The 16,795-nt window shown below is 30.4% G+C and overlaps 1 protein-coding gene and 1 non-coding gene across 4 annotated transcripts in view; both read left to right on the top strand.

Annotated features, from left to right (window-relative positions):
- LOC118180988 (ecdysone-induced protein 78C-like) overlaps positions 1 to 16,795 on the top strand; it is a 279,666-nt gene that overhangs the window by 156,276 nt on the left and 106,595 nt on the right. The gene's annotated exons all lie outside the window — the stretch shown is intronic.
- TRNAL-UAG (transfer RNA leucine (anticodon UAG)) lies at positions 6,232 to 6,312 on the top strand. Its single transcript has one exon. It is a non-coding gene; the product is annotated as a tRNA-Leu (tRNA).

Here is a 16,795-nt window from a genome sequence, read left to right as displayed (position 1 = left end):
ATTTTTTTGCTTTAAAAATGATTGAATTATGTTGTTCTTATCTTCCGTTTAAGGTTTTTATACCTTTAGTTAATCTGCATGCAATAGTTGTAGAATTATCAACAATTTAAAAGTTGCCTAAGTGGTACTAAGCCTAATGAAGCTGCCATTTGCTTACATTTAAAACTCCTAACAGAATAGTGAATTAAGTCAGTTTGTGCACCAACTTCTGTGTCCTTTTGCTCAATGAGACCAAAAGTAAACTTTCAGTTTTGTGCACCGAAAAATTTGTCTTCTTGCACGCTGGCCGAATTATTTGTTTTTGCCTCGAAAATCTAATTTTGATTGCAAAAATTGATTCTTTAACTTTTTTTAACTTTATTTGGTGCTTAATGTTTTTCTGTGTTGTAAAATCTTTAATGAAGATGTTTTGTGTTTTTATGTAATTTGGCGTTGCCGCGAAGTGAGAACTGAATTAATTGATTGAAATATATTTCTAATGAAATTCGAGCAAACAAGTTTAAATGAAATGCAGCAAAAAGAATGTATAATTTAATAGGCCGTACAAAGAAAAGAAGCCGCATAGTGTCCACAGCATATTTTTATACTTAATTTCATAGCTGTAACTTTGCTATTTTAGCTAGGTTGGTTAAATTTCACTAATTACTGTATTTTATTACTGTCTATCTTATGCCATCTCAACAATTTTAGTGACCAAATAACGTATGTTAGTTAGTAGCTATTATTTCTCTCCTTTTTTCTGTGTGCGATACTGATTGTTCTTTTTTTTTTTTTTTTTTTTAACTTTATTATTATTTATTTTTTACTATATCTATACATGTGTTTACAGATACAGAGTAAAAACGTGTTCTATCGATTACAATAATGCAAATACACATAAAAGTAATTAATTGAAATAATAAATTATGTTAATATTTTATGAATATTTGGGTGCATTATTAAGAGTAAAGTTATGAATAAGTAAAAATATCTTTAAATCGATTGGTTTCTTGGGCAGCTGCAGTTTTATTTTGAAAGATTTATTAAAGATCTTACACCACTTCAAGTGGCAACATACTGGGAGTTGAATATGTAGCCAGTCTCGAATGAAATATACTAAAAATGTTATGTATTATGCAGTACCAACGCTTGACAAGTCGCTTGGATAATAAATGATTTGGTAGCATAACACAGCATAACGCAACGGCTCTCAAACTGATGGCTTCACTATAAATATTGCTGATACTAAAACCTCATAATGCTAATAAAATGTATAGCTGCATATAGACTGGAGTCGTATGTATTTTCTTAAATATTAATCTTTAATGTTATTTAAATAATAGAGGTTTGGTTTTAATAGACTGCAAAAGTTCAGCGTTATTATTTAAAGATGTAAAATATTTGTATGGTATCCTGATTTTTGTATTGCAATGAAGTTCGATTCGTAGAATTTTTAATTTTTACGATTGCATTTAATTACATTTTATGTAACTTTCGTGTGCATTCCATGTAAATGCTATACATTTTATGTAAAACTATTTTTGAATATTTTTAATATAAATAATAATTTCATAATAATTTTTATCGATATCTCGATATTGTTGATAAGGGATTTGAGAAACCAGACCGCAGTTATGATTTTTCTCCTTATTTTTTCCCCCTCTGTCGAATTTGATTTTGAGTATCCCAGGACATTTTTGTCGAATTCGAATATCTTGAAAATGTTGCTTATAATCGCCGGGGAAAAATTTCTCTTTCGTAATCGCGAGGAACATTCTTCGTCTCATAAGTGAACAACCTCCAGCTCAATCGGATTTGACAAGATACGTACGTCCTTTCACTGTCGAAAGCATTCACCGTGTGTGTTAACGAACGACTCTAGCTCACGGAAGCACGTAGTGCGAGTAGTAACCACGTCGTGTCATTGACCTTGAAAACCGTAACCCGTTGTTGCTGTTCCTTCCGCTAGAACTTTAAATAAAACGCTTTTACAGATGTAATCGGCAAAAATAATCGCTTATTGACTACCGAACAAGATTGTTTTTAAAAAATATATTTTTGGTTTTCATTTAGAAGGCAATTTTCGACCTAAGTGGTCCTCTTCTTTTTTTTCTATGGTGTTAAAGAAACACTTTGTGTCGAGTTGAGATGTCATTGACCTTCTTATCCATTAGTTTTGATTGGTTGGCAATTACGTAAACTCACGATCTTGTCGAAAAAGCAAATTAGAAAGGAGGAAAAAATTCTTGAGTTTAAGAGTGGTATATTTTTTTAACTGCTGAATTTTAACAGTTGTCTGCTTGAATATAATTTTTAATGAACTGTTTTTAATTTGAATTTCTTCCTGTATTGTGAATGATATATTTTCATCAAATAAAATTGAGTAGCGGAAGCACATAAGCCTTAGAAATTAATTTACTTACTATAATAATGATTTAAGTGTTAATAGTGCTAACAAAATGTGTTTTTATATCTCTTCCATTGTTATGAGTAATGCATTTTAAATTTAAGCAAATTTTGCATTAGCGGGTCTTTGATGAAAATCTGTGTATTAGTTCTCTTCGAAAGGCTTAGAATTACGTAAAGCCAACACCAAATAAAGTCCGATTTTGTATACATTTAAATTTAGAAATGATTTTTCGTTTCTTTTCCACATATAGTAATGTACCATGATAAATTTCGAGTCATATAATTGGCAAAAATATATGAGAAGTATTTTGCCAATATGAAACGAAAAAGGCAACCCTATTTCGCACTCCTTCCCTCCCCCCTAAGAAAGGAGGATGACTGGGCAATTCAAAAAAGGTAGAATTTAAAATATTACAAATCATTGATTGCAAATATTCTTCCTTGACTTCAACTGTTATCCATCTTCTGTGCAATAAAAAATAAAAGGATATAATTCTTGCCGTTTTGAAGATTCTTATTTACATTTAAAAAACGTTATGCTATTTATGTAGAATATTTGCTGAATAATTTTACTGATAAATTATAACTCTACCTCATAAAGGCTGTGTAAAATATAATTTATATATATATATATATTTGTTTTACATTTTAAAAATATTTATTCCAGAGTGAATATATTTATTTATTATTTAAAATGTATGAGGGGTTTTAAGAAATATGAAGGTGTGCACTACCATATGATCTTGAATTTAAATTATTTTTGAACTGTATGACATTATAATTAGTATAAACGTTGGAATCTTAAATCGGAAATTATTCGTTTACTGCTCTTAAAATTTATTGCAGAAGATATTATTCTGTTGCACTGTTAATCAATGTTATTACATTAGACTATGCAGACTATTCTTAATGTATTATTTCTGAAAACTGTAAAGAATATAAAGAATCATCTCGAAGACTTTCATTAACGGTTCCTGACGGTTTTGCTCGTCTGTTGAAGTGATCGTCTTAAAGGGACAATGTCCAACTACAATGTTTATTTAAAAAATACTGATCACTTTAAGAGGCAGTCATCTTACGGAGGTGGTGGCAACGAGTTCATTTTATAACTGATTCATATTCGTTTATAGAACTGTATAGCAGAGGTTGGAAGCTATAAAAAGAGCCAAAGGCCATTTTTACGGTTTAGAGTTAGGAACTGTAAACCGTAAAAATTATCAGTGATGTATATTATAAAATAAATATATTAAACATTAAATGTAAACTATAGAGATTGTTATATTATTAAAAAAGAACCATTCTATACCTCTATAGAGATTGTTATATTATTAAAAAAAGAACCATTCTATACCTAAATAAGACAAGAAATATCTTTTATTAATTACAATAATGGCGCAAATGTTCATAAAATATTTTAAGTTATTTCAAATGTATCATTAAAAAATTAAATAAACAAGTGTGATATATTGAGCGGACACGCGCTAGAAACCAATTATTTACGAATCCGCGTGTAAGTTAAACAAAGTTCTTTAATATGGCAACACTTGCCATTTCATGTGGATGGTAAATGCATAATAACGTAACTTAAGCGTGGTAAAATATTTTGTGAAATTCATATTTAACCTTGAAAATTAGCCTTCTTACTGACTCCCATAGATGCAATCACGAGGAATTCCATCTGATAATATAGGCTTCCCCAAATCATAATTTAATTCCCCTCAAAAAAATAGTAAATATTTTTATTATCTTGAGCCTTCACCCACTTCCTAAATCCCTCAGCGATTCTTCGAAAAGTATGTCTTAGTTCTCCTTCGGCTATAATAGTATATCAATTTTTAGTATTGTATTAGTTTATTATGCATTTCTTGTTTCTTCCTGAAAAATAGGTAAATAAATAAAAGTAAATTGTAAAAACAATTGCTATAATTCTTAATGAAAATTTTGTAGCAAATTCTTAGTCGTAGAAACAAATACAAATTCTATTTATTAATAATTGCGCCTGACCAAAATAGAGTTAAAAGAAAAGGAATCTGAAGTTTTTCAGATTTTATATTACGCCCAAAGGGTCCCCCTCCCCATTTACACACACATACAGTTTTCAAGAGCATTTGGGGTGATGTCCTTTTGGCCTAAAAGTATTTAAAAACAGCATATCTTTATAATTTCTGATGGACAGTTTGGCGCGCTGGAGATAAAAATGTTTCTTTATGTAAAGTGTTGTTATTGCTCGCTTTGAAATCGTTGAGCTTATAATCAAAAACTCGTTAAAGTTTTACAAAATATGAAATAGACAATAGAACAAATTCCAAATTCGATTTTCCAGGTGCCCATATTCGGGGTGAAGGACTACGTGCTTTTCTTTTTTCCCAATGCGAGAAACATCCACACTTTTATGCAGATTCTTCATTATTTAATTTCTTTAAATATAATATAACACGATAGTATTTGGTGGCACCAATTTGAAAAGCGATACAGGCGTTTATAGTGAATTGACGGAAAATGTGTTTCGAGGCTAACAATCCTCCTGGGCTAACGCTCCTTTGGGCTAAAAATTTCAGAAAATATGGACGAATTTAAAAATTTTAATTCTAAAGCAGTTTACACGAATTCATTTTTGAATACTTTAAATAATTAATTAATTAATTTTAAAATTTTATTAAGTAATTTTGAATGTAATTCATTGAACCCTGCCATAGTCTTCATACTCTACAGAAAACACCTCTGAATGCAACCAGTTTTCCTGAGAACTTAAATGAGTATCGGTAGTGAGTATTACCCAGAAAGGCGATTGTTTCGAAGTCAAAATCATCTGAAACCAAGGTTTGTCATTTTGAAAAGAAGGTTCATTATATATGAGGTCATCAGTAGTTTTCATCTTAGAAGATTTCCAAAATAAAAATGATGTGCATGGCATTGCCATTCATTTGCGAAGGTAAAGTTACATTTATTGTTTATATTTCTAACTATTTGTTTCATCAAAAAAAGAAAAAAGTAAATTTTTGTTAAAAAACTGAGCGATGAATTTCTATTTTGATTTCTTCTTACTATTTCTAATAATACATCTATAAAATTTAAAATAATAACCATAAGTAAATAAATAAAATTCTTATTAACGGAGAAAAAGAAGAAATGTAGATGATTAGATATTCATGTATCACCGATAACACTTGTATTTTTAATGTGAGCAATAATTATTTTCATCTACAAGATTTCTGTGGCAACAAGGATGTATCTCTCCAGAAAGATTTTGGTTATGTTTTGGATTCAAATGGAATAAACATGTGATCTGTAATCATATAATTTTGAGTTCTTTCCTAAGAAAGCTTTTTTTTTTTTCTTTTTCTTTTTTTTAAAGTTCATATTTAAGTTTATTTTGATTTGAGCTGGTTCGATAAAAGAAGAGTCTCTTTCGAAACGGTAAGAAATAATATCGAAGTATTAGTTATTTATTGATGTGTCAATAATGATAGACCGCCGTTCTGTCCGAAGTAAAATAAAACTGTGTATTTGCAAACTTTGTTGTGATTACAAGCTTTAAAAGAATACTGAACTTTGACTATTATTAAAATCTGTAGTTGGAATATTACTTTGGTGATTGCATGAAACTAAGAATTTGTTGTCAATCGAATTTCGTAGTTTGTTGAAAATTACAAATGGAGGGATTGCAATTAAAATAATTATTTATACCTTCTTTTGTTTTGTACAATTTTAACGATTTGTGTAGCAGAATCTGATACACCAAACGCCAGAGCGGTAGATCCAAGGACTAGCTCCGCCATGGTAATCAATAACCTCTTTCGGAGCAGCGCCTCTGAGTATTATTTTTAGCGCAAACAGAACAGCGGTAGCGTGGCCGAGTGGTCTAAGGCGCTGGTTTTAGGCACCAGTCTCATTGAGGCGTGGGTTCGAATCCCACCGCTGCCAGTGATTCTTTTTCGCAATTTATCTCACCGATTTGTGTCCTTATAATTAATTTAATTGAAGAGATGAGTAATCAGGATTTTTTCTAGCTGCAGCTGAGTGTAATTTTTAATTTTATGTTAAAAATCAATTTATTAGTTATGTACGAAATGTATCTATTGAATTTAATTTACAGCCATTTAAAAGGTCATGAATAATTTTCACATGTTTGTTTATTACGTTAAGTACTTATTACCGACAATTATGATTTAATTTAACCCCGTTTCGTGCATTTTTTAAAATCATCCTTTAAGATTTTATTAACTTACTTGCGAATGACTTTCGTTTAAGTAATATACTGGTTACAAATTATTAATTATTCATCGCGCATAAAACTATTAATGATGTATTAATATTTTAAATTTATTTTCAACTCTATTTAGGAGAGTTTAGTTTTAATCTTGTGTTCAATTGCATTTGTTTTTGACTTTGCCTGATTTGGGAATTTTATTCTTGATTTTGAATATTTAATTTTTATTGGAAAACAGTCTTAGAATTTTACGAATATATTCAAAATTAAAAAACATAAATCGAAAAGCAAGTAGTTTATTTCATTTTAGGTTTATAAACAGTAGATGTGGAACATTATTTTACGTTTAATTATCAAATGAATAAATAATTCTAATAAATTAAATAACGTAAATATTAGCTAACGCTTGACAGCTAAATTAACTTTTTTTATATTGAATGTAAATGATAAATGAATATCATATTAAATAAATGAGTGAAAAATATATCAGATATATCAATATAATAACTAATTTTCAGGATCATTAGTTTAATATCAATTACTAATCTTTGAAAAACTGATGGATCAATTAAGCAGCTTACTAATATTTAATTTAATTTTAAACTTTAAGTGTTGTAAATATCATTACTTCATTCTGTGCAATATTTGCTGTGTATATTAACTTTAATTTTGTATGTGTGTATGAAAACAATTTTGCATGTAATTTAGTAGTAATAGTACATATGAGTAATAAACTTTTTGTTTATTACGAAGAGAAATAATGTAAAGTAATACATTAATTCAAGAGTAAATCTGTTTAATTTATCCTTTTTTACACATTTTTTGTCTTTTAAAATTTTTATTTATTTATTCAAGAGGTCGAAAGAAATCTCTTTTCGAGGTCGAAGGAACTCTCCTTGTCTAATCTCACGTTATGTGAACTGTTTTTAGTTTACATAAAACTAATAAACTTATCATAACTACTTAGTTTAAAATTGTTTTTTGTATTAAACTAAAATCTGCATACCAAGATACGAGTAAATTTTTTTATCTGAATTATTTTTTAATTTTTAATTCGTTAAATACTCCTTAACTGTGTGAAATTTTAATGATTATTATTATTATTTTAACTTTTTGGAATTTGGAATTTTAATTATTATTATTAGTATGTCTATTAAGCATAAATTTCTTCTTCTTCTTCTTTTTTTTTTTTTTTGTCTTTCATCGATCTTCTTTCCCTGTTTCCTCCACCCTCGTTTTGCTTGTTTTGTGTATGTATGTGCGAGTGAATGGGTGCTGAGAAACCTTGCTTCTTGTGAAAGGTTGGTTATTTTTTTCACTTTGTTAGTGATGTTTATGAAAAAAAAGTTTTAATATTTCAATATTAATTTTACAAATTGGCAAGAGAAGATAGTATTGTCATTTAAGAAATGAAATTTTTTTTTTTTTTTTTTTGAAGCACAGTTAGCATAAGAGGCGGTTACAGATTATTTGGTCTTCTTGGTAGCGATCGTGTTAAACAGGTATTCAGTACTGATGTTCATTTATGTTTTCAGAAATATTGGCTTTTTTCACAAGTAAACGTCTTAATGGGCAGTGTCGTCACAAGAATTTCTGTTTGTGTAGTTTAATGTGTATTTGTGAAATTTTTTACATTTTAAAATTTTTTACATATTTTAGTTTTATTTAAATTTTTATTGGTAAACTTCGAGGTGATACACTGTAATCTCAAATTTAATTTATGATTGCGATTTTTTTTAATAATACACTATGCATTTTTGATGTACTCGCGTTTTTGTAACAAATCTTCAACGAACCCATTACGTTATAAGCGAACTCGCGTTCTAATGAGATTAAACTGCATTTTGAATGGCGACGACATCGCTATTTCCCTCGGAGACAAGAATGCTTCAAAAATACGACTTTTTAGTTGTTTTTCTGGGTCTGCAGTTTCACGCAATATTAGCAGATTTAGCGCAAATTACACGACTGTTACGTTATTAAGATAATGAGCTACGAGTAAGTCCACTTGTCAAAGCCAAGTTTTATTATTTATTGCTTCATTTCGCTTGGCCTAGATTTTCCTGAGGCGTCAAACGAGTTATTTTCATAACAAATGAGATTTTTTTCCACTTCTGACCTACGGGTAAAAGGAGTCGACTTTTTGTATTTGCAAATATTAATGCACTGACAAGACTTAGGTAATAATAATCCTCTTGATTTCTTGTTGAATTTTGTGATGAAGAGTTAATTTGGAAAATGTGCGTTTCCACGTAAGTGAGTCTCAACAAGTGGAAAAAACAAGGAGGGTGTAGCCCAGGGATGGGCAAACGTTTTCGGTCGCGGGGCCAAAAATCGAAACAAAAAAATTTGGCGGGCAAAGATAAATTTTTCTAAAATTTTAAAAACAATATACAAGTAATACAATTTGAATATGTTAATGAGATAAATGAAATTGGGATTTCATTTTTAAAAGTTCTTTATATTTAGGTTCGAAGTGATTCTAAGGAATGAAGCTTAATGCTCATCTGTCAGCCTACTTCTGAAATAATTCTTTCTAAGGTTCATAATTGAAAACACTTGTCCACATATATAAAATGAAGTTACAATGATTTTCTGGGCGTGACATATTAAATTTTTCGATAATGATTTGTAAAACTCTAACTTTGACATATTTAGAAACAACTTCTTGAGATTATTGTTAGATTGCAACTCAATTAATTCAAGCTGCAAATCTGACCTCACTGCTTCACAATTTACGTTGAAAGGCATGGTAAAAATATCCAGTTTTGTTTGAACGGCACTGAAATCTTGAAATCTGCGTTCGAACTCAAAATGCAGTTTTTTCAAACCATCTTCATAATTCTCAATCTTCTCTTCATTCACTGAGGGTATTGAATTTAACCGCGGGAAATGAGACAAATCGTTCTTAGCAAACAGATAAAGTTTTAGTTTAAAAAGCTTTGAGATGAGCCCATATATCGCCGATAAATTGATTTTCTCCTTGCATCTAGAGAAAGTAAAAAGATCATCAGTCCTTTGAAAAAAAGGAAAAGAAAAAATAATATTCAAACAAAGTAGAAAAGGAGATGGATATATAATATATAAATATATATTTTTTTTAATTTGCCTCCGACAGGCAAATTAAAATTTTATCCGCGTGCCGGATAGAACCTTCCGGCGGGCCGGAGTTTGCCCATCCCTGCTGTAGCCAATCTGCTAGCACCTTGATTAGTAGCATTTAACGTAGCAGATCAGAGATCTTTTATAACAAATTATATTAAAACTATCAACTGATCTTTCATTAATATAAAATTACACCGAAGACTGTCGTCAAGTTTGTTGATCACCGGTTGCCTGCGGATCAATGAGTGCCGGTTGTATAATTTTTAAGTGCACGTCAATATCACAACCAACGGAGGGACTTCGTGCTCGAACCTTTTTTTGTATTGAGAAAATGAGTCTTTGAAAGCTGTAGTTTACATTGTATTTCGCAGTATCCAACATGCATTTGCATTCCGTTCAAATTTTTTCAACTGGACGGCAAAATCTTGGCAATTACTTTTGCATTGGAAATTTTCACAAAAAGTAGTTTGTGTAGGAAAGTTGGCTGCAAAGGTGACAATAACAGAAACTATTACTGAAAGCTTAATCGTTTGTTTTAGAAGCTCTAACCGTTGATGCGGTACCAATGTGCTCTTAAGAATTGTGCTTAGCGGTATAGTATGCAGTAGTAAATTATGAAGAAATGCGTTTATTGCTTTAAAACTGCGCAGTTTTTTAAGCTAATACAAACTGATTAAATCTGAAAAAAATAAAGGCTTCACGTTTTGCCAAATGGCATTACTTTTAGAGCTGACTAAAGTGTGAGGCCACATGGAAAATATATTGAGAGTCTTATGTTTTGCATAATTCGAGTGAGTAATAAGTGTAATGCTAAAGTAATGTAATGTCTAGAAAACGGAAGTGAGGGTGCTTTTAATATCAAAATTAATTTAAAGGATATCTGTGACTACCAAGGCCATCGGTGATCTGTGGTTTGACAATTACTTTTATAAAATTAAAATTAAATCGGAGGGCACCCATTGACCGTTAAATTATTGGTCATTGGGTCATTGGTGACTTGACAATTAGCGGACAGTATTTCGTGCGTTTCATGCAATGGAAATATATACTATTGTGTGTGAATGATAAATATTGTTGCCTGCGTACGGTTTCGTAATAGATTGAATGTGCACAGAACCGATGATAGCTTGATAAATTGTATTTTATACAGAGAAACACCTCACAGTTCTGGAATTTTCCACAAGAAATACTCGTACAGCTCTGCACAATATCACAGAGTACAATCAGTAGTTACACTTCAAACTACTAAAAACAAACGTTAAACAAACGCAATGCAAAGCGCATCTAAAAAGCGATGCTAATGCGGAGATAGCTCAGTACTCCGAACTCGCTTTGAACTCAACAACTAACAACTAAAAAATTGATGCTCTCTCTGGTCTTATATAGTTTTACCCTGGCCGCCTAGAAATTTCTAGTACTTCTCATAATTACTGGAAGGTGTATGATGGTCGGATACGGTTACAGTTTCAAAGAGGGTCAATTACAGCTATATAGAGAACGGACCAAAATGTTGCCAAATGGTCGCCTCTCGCCAAATTCGGCGACAAGAATTAGTCACCGAAACCTCTACCAGTTTGGCGATATCTCCTCAAATTAGCGAGATAGCCATTTACTCAGTGTTAAATATGCTTGTACCTGTATTTTTATTTTTCCTTCCCGAAGCATCGTTTTCGTCAGCATTTCATGTAACATTATAGAGAAAAATATAACAGTTTCACGTATAATTGCACTAAAATTATCTATGTACAAAATTCGTAACGATATGTACTTTATGTAATATAATATATATTAATGTAAGGTAACATAACATACTGGTGACAAAAATGAAAAACAAATTAAGCTATATCGTTTTCTTAAATTAGGAGAAAGGCAAATTTAAACTGTAATTTTCGGTTTTGGAGGAAAGGCTGCAGCTTGTTAATGCAGCCGTTCGATATCATGTAATGTACTAAAAATATATCATCATCTTAATAAATGTTTGTTATATTCACTAAGCATGTATTTCTAATATAAACTAACCTGACAGTTGTTGAAAACCTTTTTTCTCTCTTAACAATTACTTAAGAGTTTTCTGTTTCGAATAAATAAAATAGCGTATTCTTATATGTATATTTTCCCTTGCCAAATGGAAGCTGGCTTAAATTCTTTGTAAATTCAATTTGACCACGATTTGTTTGATAATCTTTAGTGTTTGCTGAGCGTAAAAGGAAATAGTTTATACATTTAAAAGGATTTAAAAGACAAGCTGACAGGATTTTTGGAACGCAGCTTTAAGGCGTTGTTCTTACTGCGAAATCAGGTTCGACGGAGAAAGAGTTACAATTCAGGGATGGAACGTTCTCAACAACTACCTCGTGACCTAAAAGAATTCCTTTTTCTTTTATGCAAACGAGAGTGAAAGTGTGTCTCGAACGTGATCTTCTTCTGTTGCATTTATTAACATTGCATTTATTATTATTATTATTATCATTTTCCCCTCCGAACGTTCTTCACTGTTACTCGTAACTGTGTCGTTCAAAGGGAAAATGTTGCCTTCAGTTTAACGTGAGCTTGTCTGTTATGTATTTATAGGTTGCGCAAGATATTTTTCTTGTAATGATTTAAAAAAGTATACTTTTACTTCTGGCAGTATGTCTATATTGATAAATGACGCAATGGCCAAAATGGTGTTATATTTAAATGAGCTATACATGTTAAGAGTTCTTAGACTTTTTATTTTCAATTTTGGCAATAGCTACGAACGTTATTTACCGGAGAAAAAATATGAAGTGGTTAAACGACGTGATTCTTAGAACGCTTTTACAATAAAGGAACACATGTTTTGGAATAACTATAGATACTACTGTTGTCGATGTAATATATATATAGTGATTTCGTAGTTCGTGTTTCTGTACGAAAACGTGTGGGCTCCATTTTATTTTGATTAGCTGCTGAACGTGGTCGTAAACCTGATTTTTTGGAATAAGTGTGTTAAATTATAGAAAAAAATCTTTAATTATTTATTCAGGGACAAAGATGCTTACCCCATTGAGAACTCTTAAAGAACTAAAATAAAATTTAAAGTAAATATCAGTTTCAAAATTTTAAATTAATATAATTCGTGCAAGCTGTAAAATTCATAATCGAAATCTTTATTTATACTGTATATTACTGTAATTAACGGCACTAAATTCAATTTGAAATTAAACGTAACAGTTTAAATGACAGGAGCTATAGCACAAAGCCGAGTAATTACAATCTTATCAGAGCTGGCAAAACTAAGTAACGTGCCTAGGGAGTTAGGAACATGCTATGCCTTACAATACAAAAACTTCAGCTTAAATACTGTCTAGCTTACTTACTTACATTCCTGGTGAGGAAACGGAAAAGAAGAAGTTAGAGTAAAAGGCTGACATTATAGCCGGTTAATACAAAAATAATAGTGACCTTATAACTCTCCTGCACTCATCTATCAACGCACATGCGACGTATTTTATTTATTAATTCTTCGAAGTGTTAGTGTTCTCATGCTCATTAAAATAGAGTTTATTGCCAAATGGATAAAGAAGATCTTTAATTTACCTTCATTATTATATTATAAAAGTGTATTTGGGAAATATAGCATTAAATTTATTTGAATAATTTTAGTATATGCCCTTCTTAATAATATTTGCAACAACTGTTATTTTATATCTCGAGTGTCATAAATACCGTTAGTTTTCTCATTGTAAAATAAGGATACTGCAAAATTTATAATTCTTTTGTTATCGTAATATTTCTAGTTCTACTTCAACTTCTTACGCATCCTGTCGTCTGCATTAATAATAAAATATAATGGTTATGATGGCAATTTTTTAATAATGCAGGATTGAAAATTTCTTTTATGTATACATATTATTTTGTTTAAATGATATTACACTTCTTGAATACTTTGATGTTTTCCTGTTCATGCTTTTTTTGCGTTCAAAAAGAAGTGCAGAAACATGAAATTCTTTTTTATTTCAGTTTTAATATTATTCAACGATAAAGATTTAATTTTACTATTTGGCAGCAACATTAAAACAGAGAGAAGAACGAAGAATACAGCGCAATAAAAAGTGTTCTGTATTTCAAAGAAAATGGTTCTGTATTTCAAAGAAATTTGAACATGTGTTCTGTATTTCAAAGAAAATGGTTTACATTATAAATTTCAAAAATATTCTTTTTACTTGCGGGAATGTACTTCCCTATTTATGTGTACAGTTTTATGTTGCTACTGTAAATCAGAACTTTTTAAAATCATGGCTGATGCTAGAAGGAAGGTAATATTAAGGGAACAAGTACTTTACTAAATACCGGTTATTTAAATAATTTTCTTTAAAAAGGATAAGCGAAATATTTTATGATTTTTTAGTACTAAAAAATCTGATGTGTACACCGCCTGACTTCCTTGTACGACCCATTAAATTATATATATATATATTTTTTTGCTACATTTCATTTAAATTTATTTTCCTTGAGTTTCATTAGCTATATACATTTTCCAGTTCTCACTTCGCGGCTAACAAAAAATATATAAAAACTCAAAGCATTTTCATTAAAAATTGTAAAATACAGAAAAACCTAAAACACCAAATACTGTTAAAAACTATAAAAATACATTTTATTCGGGTATTTAAAATTCGTTAACTTTTCCACTGGGCATAATGACTTTGGTTGGTGTACCAACTGACTTGATTCACTGTTCTGCTGAGAGTTTCACTGTAAATAAATGGCAGCCTCATTAGTAACTCATTAGTAACCAATTAGTTACTTAACTCACCACTTCAACTTTTAAATTGTTGCTAATTCTAGAACTATTGTATGCAGATTAACTAAAGGCATAAAAACTTTAACCGGAACAATTCAATATAATTTAATTACTTTTAAAGCAAAAAATGCGTAATTTACGAACATAGTATGAATACAAACATACAGCTTACCGAGCTGGGTAAGAGGTTGGTATGTGTTGTATATATACGTTTGATGTGGCAGATTGCAACAAAAAGGAAGTGCACAAGTATATGTTATAGAAGTCCCATATACAAAATTTTAATGTCTGTGCCTAATCGTTTTTGAGTTATGCGAGACACGTGCGTACGTTACGAAAAAAATTCCATCAGAATCCATTTTAAATCCGTTTTGCAATTTGTTTTGGAAAAAATAATGATTTATTCTGTCCTTACGTACAGATGTCGCGCCCCCACGAGGAAAAAAAAAGGCATTCAAATGGATCCGATAACGGTCAAAATAGATATTTTCTTTAAAATATGACGCCAAAAATTTTTCGCGATTACAACTTTTGCTTTATTTCATACTAGGAAGCAAAAAAGAGTGTTGTCTATTTAAATTTTAAAAAAAATTTAGTAATAAATTATGTTTTAAAGTATTACACTGTAATATGAACTTCTTCAGTCCCATTTTACTAAAAATATTTTGAAAGCTATAACCTAAAATATTTGAATATTGTTTGTTTATACTATTTTGAATCCATTTCCACATGTCTGACATCCCTAAAAGTGCTACTTAAATTTTTCTTCTAAAAATTAGTTTCCTACGCAAATCGTTGTTACTGGATATTGCTTATTACACTAACGACTATATTATTGGCTTGGCAAGCAATTCACATAAATTACGCCGATGAGCTAGCCGCACGCTGTTACGATACGGGAGGTAAATAAAGGCTTTATCAATTCGCATCTTTTCTGTTTTGTCAGGATGATCATTTTTAATTTACGAAAATCCCGCCAACTCGTACGTGATTTCAAGTGATTAAAAAGTATACAAAGCTTTATCGGAATTCAAAAGTGGATGAACTTGCAGCTGCTTGTCATCTTTTATTCTCTCGTTATGAAAATCACGTGACGCTTCAGGTTACATCAGAAGTGTGTGTTCTGGTGAACATGTTTTATCGCTGCTCAGCGCCTTTTTAAAAAATTAGTAATCGGCTCTAAGGGATCTTAGTTTCGAAAGAGTAGCAGTATATCTGGATGTTGTTATCTGATGAGAGAGATACTAAACCTGAAAGTTATAAATATAAATCTTAGCCTTCTCCAAAAGAAAGAGCAAGAGAGAGAGAGAGAAGTGTGGGGCAGTGAAAGCGTCTGGGGGAAATGCAGAAAAAAAAAAAAAAAAAAAAAAAAAAAAAAATTAGATGTGTATTACCCGCTTCCAAAAATGCGTTGATGGAATATAAATTGCCTTATTTAATAATATAGTTTATTACTTTATTATCGCGCTTTATTGCTTCATACGTCAAATAACGTTTTCGTGTGTATGCTGTACATTCTAATGAAGCTTATCTAAATTAATGGAGGGGACGAAGCCATTTCAGATATCTAACGAAAACTTACTTCGGCATTCAAAGGATAAATTAAATGCGTATAACATAGCAATAATTTATATTGCAGTATACCTAAAAGGTCTATATAGTACATTTTAGTACTTTTTTACACCTTGAAGAGAGATTATTACTTACAGCTTCGATATAATTGCGTCTGATGAATATACCTTGCTGCCAATCAATAATGAATAAGATCTTTCATTTTTCTCAGCATTATATAAGTGTGTTGCTGATTAAGTTAATTGTTTAAAAATCATTTTATCTAGTTTTCGTAACATTTTACAACAGCTGCTGTTTAATACTACGAGCGTTATCATTAAAATAGTTTTTACATAGAATATAATAGACGGATAGTAAAATTTCCGATTCTGCTTCTTGTATGTGCTCTCATTTACATTAAAATTGAAATCTAATAGTTGTGATGAAATTTCATAGTAAGGAATAGATTGCAAGCCTCTTACGGGATTGCTGAAATTCTTTTTTGATTTTGTTGTTACTTTTCAGTTTTGTTCAAACAGAAATATACATTTTGATATTTAGAATTTTTTTCCTTCGTTTTCGAAAGAAAAGCGCAAAAACAAACTCCAGAACGTTTAAAAATATTAATTATATTTGAGATTTATGTTATTCAGCTATAAAACTAATTTTCCGAGTTCGCAGCAATAGTTATAATTAAAACCTTCAACTATACATGTCGAAAGGTGTCAGGCTACCAGTGCAGGAAGCGCTATCGAATAAATATTCTCTTCGCA

Source organism: Stegodyphus dumicola, chromosome 2 (assembly GCF_044657685.1).
Source record: "Stegodyphus dumicola isolate Sdum_Otavi_A_Nest chromosome 2, ASM4465768v1".
Taxonomy (NCBI): domain Eukaryota; kingdom Metazoa; phylum Arthropoda; class Arachnida; order Araneae; family Eresidae; genus Stegodyphus; species Stegodyphus dumicola.
This window is presented reverse-complemented; position numbering and strand designations above follow the sequence as displayed.